A 4,173-nucleotide genomic window follows, 5' to 3' on the forward strand; every position below is an offset into this window, starting at 1 on the left:
TCGATCACTAGATCGATTGGCCAGTCTGGATCGATCAGCCGATCGATCCAGAATATTGCCCGGAGCACAGTAGCGTGCTGAATCAATCACTGGATCGATCCAACCTAAGTTCCGTATACATTAGTCACCTGAATCGATCAATGGATCGATCCGGTCATTCCAATCGATCCGTGGATCGATTGGGAGGCCTGATATCAGCAAGAAACTCTTAGTTAAGTTCCTTGACCATTGGGGGATGTAATATATGTCATGAATGGTTTGGATTACACCCTTTAGCACATGTAAACCAAGAAAGGATAACAGTTTAGCAAAATTTTAATTAGTACAGCTTCCGCACTTAGATTAAATGATGGTCATGGAATAGTTAGCACAGCATAATGTGACGGTCCGGCCTTACAGCCTAGTCAGTAGAAGGCGGGTCGTTACACCCACTTGGACTTCCACCAGATGTCCGATCAATCCCTTGACCCATTTGGATTTTCACGTGCCTGGCTTAACTCACCAGGACTTTCGCCTAGCTTCACTCACTAGGATTTTCACTTGGCTTCACTCACCAGGATTTTCTCACTGCCCAGCTTCACTCACTGGGACTTTCACCTGCTTGGCTTCACTCACCAGGACTTTCACTTGCATAGCTTCACTCACCAGGACTTTCCAACTACCTAGCTTCACTCACTAGGTCTTTCACCTGGCTTCACTCACTAGGATTTCCCAATTGCCTAACCTCCAATTAGGACTTTCCCAGTCAAGTATCTGGTCAGCCTTGACCTACTTGACTCTTCTTCACACCAATCTAGTCAAACCCTGACCAGAGGGGAATTATACCAATAATCTCCCCAATCGTACAATTGCACCTGCAATCTCCACGTATTGTCAGTCTCCATGTATTAGCAAACATCGAAATCCAAACATCAAGACTCAGCTTAAGCTAGCTCAAGCTTAGTTAACCAGGTTAACCTTGACTCAGGGGATATTGCACCAACACGGAAGAGAGCCGACGGGCTCGGTGCGTCCGAGGGATGATGTGTTGTGGAAGAGTACCCAGGCGGAAGAGAAGGAGGTGTGCGACGTTTCTGAGGGACGAGAAGCAGTAGCGGAAGATTGCTCGAAGGCCGGAAGTTAGGTTTGGGTGAGCCCTATTCCGGATGGCCGAGATCACCCAGGCGAGCAGAGTTGAAGCAGAAGACCTAGAACAATGTGAGCGGAAATAGAGCATAAGACCAGGACAGAAAATCAACAAAAAGTTGATTTTTTGGTCCGGGGCGCTCGGACCTGGTCCGGGTGCCCGGAGTAGGATTTTATCTGAAACGCGACGTGGTGCATTCCATTGCAACCGAGATAAAAGTTTATCCCTCCAGGGGCCTGAAACCCTTCCAGAGGCTCCAACCAGGGCTATAAATACAACCCTAGTCCTAGAAGGTCAGAACAACACTTGTGATTGATTTCTATTCAGTTCTGTTCTGTAATCTCATTCTTTAATTACTATAAAGAAGCTTCTCCACCTGAAGGAGAGTTTAATGAGCATTCAACTTCCTTGGATTAACAACCTCCCCGGTTGTAACCAAGTAAATCATTTGTTCCTCTTCCTTTCTTTATTTAAGTCTCTTATTTCTTTTATATTGGTGCAGTTTGTACTAATAGTCTAACTCAGGTTTTAATGAATGACAAATAAGATAAGTTAGGTATAATTATGATCTAATCACTTTATCAAGTGTGTAGGAGTTAACCAGATAGGTCGACGGGCTGACCGGATATCTGGTGAGAAGTCTAGATAGGTCGACGGGCTGATTGGATATCTGGAGAGAAGTCCAGCTAGGTCAACATGCCGACCAGGTAGCTAGTGTGTAGTTCAGCTAGGTCAACGGGCTGACCGAATAGTTGGTGTAAAGTCTAGATAGGTCGACGGACCGACCGGATATCTGGCATGAAGTCCAGTTGGGTCTGTGGACCGGACAACTGGCAAACTGGTAAGTAAAGGTAAGTCACTGGAGGAGAGTGACTAAGTTAGGACGCGTCCCGGTTAAGGTGACAGTAGGTGTCTATCTAATTTAGGACCATTTTGGATCCCTAAATTAAGACCTTGACTAATTCCTGGTCCTAAGAGGGCAGAAACTAATTACTAACACTTATTATAATTGTGCTAACTTTGTTTTGTAGGGTAGATATTTTAGTTATAAGACTAACACATTTTGCAGGGCAAAAAGGAGCAAAAGCCTTCAGATGAACAGTGTCCGAAGGCGCCTTTAAGTAGTGAAGACACCTTCGTACTGTTTTGTAGCAACCACCCTTCTTACTACTACTCTCTAAGGGCGACCATTACCTATCTATACTCTACTTACTAGTGTCACTGACGCTATTATTAGAGTCAGTTGGATTTATCACGGTTCAGAGGAATTCCTACCGAAAAATTTCGGCAGAGTCTCCCCTGTACCGGTGACCAAATCTATAATACACAAGATATATACACAGCCACATGCGGCTGGATCACAATTTATTCACAACCACGCAGTAATAAATCATATCAAAATCAAAAACTAATCTAGCAACATGAACTAAACTCAAGCTCCCAGAATGAAGCATAATAAGCTACAATGCACATCAAACTCAATCATAAACTCAAAATTTCATAACAGAAATAAGGAAAAATAAACTAGACATAAACTCTAAATAAATAAGTCTTGCTAGTCCCCTCTGGACCTCTCCATAGTTCAGTCACCACACACATCCATCATCACCACCACCCTGTCGCCTCCCTTCATATCTTAGCTTTTCCTTTATCTGCGGTAGGAGGAAAAAGAAAAGATCTATAAGCGAAAACGCTTAGTAAGTACTAATCTATCTCACAAAACTCGAAATGCATAAATGAAATGCATAAGTACTGAAACTGAAATACTAAAACTATCTGCATATGCTCATGGTATACAGAAAATGAACTAGATACAAATCATACTCAGTATCAAGCAGAATAACAAGAAACCAACTATGTAAACTTAGAATTAAAGAAACTAACCATTCTTATTTATTCTAAGCTTGGAACTTATTTCATTTCTTGTATCCTTGTGTTAGAAATTAATCTTTTAATTTCTATTTTTTTTTCTTTCTTCTTCTTTCTTTCTTTCTTTCTTTCTTTACTTCTTTACTTCTTTACTTTTCTTTACTTTTCTTTACTGTTCTTTACTTTTCTTTACTTTGGGCCCAGGCTTAGTACCATCTCATGCGCGTTCCCTAATAGGTTGGGGTTGCGAGCCACAAATCCTAAAAGAGCAGACCTCGGTCTACCAGGGCCAAGACCTCGGAAATGGTCACCTGGATTTGTTTAACGACAAGCTCTTGGATGTCGGGTACTAGCCTCTTGCTTGACTTACTTGTTATCTTTCTTATTCTTTTATCTTCCTTATTATCTTTTATTAAAGATTGTGGGAGTCCTTTAAATATACTTAACAAGTATGGGTGTATAATCAACTAACCATGCTATATAACAGAATAAAACAAGTAACTTAAAGCTTACTGATCATGCTATAAGCTAACTAAAGAAAGCAATTTAAAGCCTTTGAATCATACGATGAAAACATGACAAAGGATGCTATTTTAGTGCTTCTAAACATGCTGTAAAATCAAGTATGGAATGATTCTAATCATGCTATAAATAAAGCAAAAGGAAGCTAACTTTGGGCTTTCTAAGTATGCTGTAATAAAAGCAATATATGTAACTCTACACTTTCTATCATGCTGTAGAAACAGAGCATGGAATGCTACTTTAAGGGCTTCTAAACCTGCTATTAAAACATGACAAAGAATACTACTTTAAGGCCTTTAAACATGCTATACAAAATAAGGTAACATGCTACTTTAAACTTCTTAAACATGCTATAAACGAAGCGTAAAGGAAACTAATTTCTTGGCCTTCTAAACATGCTGTGATAAGAGCAAAGAAACTAATCTAATCTTACTAATCATACTACAAAATGGAGCAATAGAAAACTAATTTGATCTTGTTAATCATGCTACAAAATAAAGCAAAAGATAGCTAATTTGAACTTCCTAAACATGCTATAAAATAAAGCAAATAAAAGCTACCTATGTTCCACTAATAGCATTGAAGGCTATACTCGGGCACATGGAATCAAATAGAAGCTACTGTGTTCAAATAATGGCACTTAAAAGTTGTACACA

Source organism: Zingiber officinale, chromosome 2A, assembly GCF_018446385.1.
Source record: "Zingiber officinale cultivar Zhangliang chromosome 2A, Zo_v1.1, whole genome shotgun sequence".
Classification (NCBI taxonomy): Eukaryota; Viridiplantae; Streptophyta; class Magnoliopsida; order Zingiberales; family Zingiberaceae; genus Zingiber; species Zingiber officinale.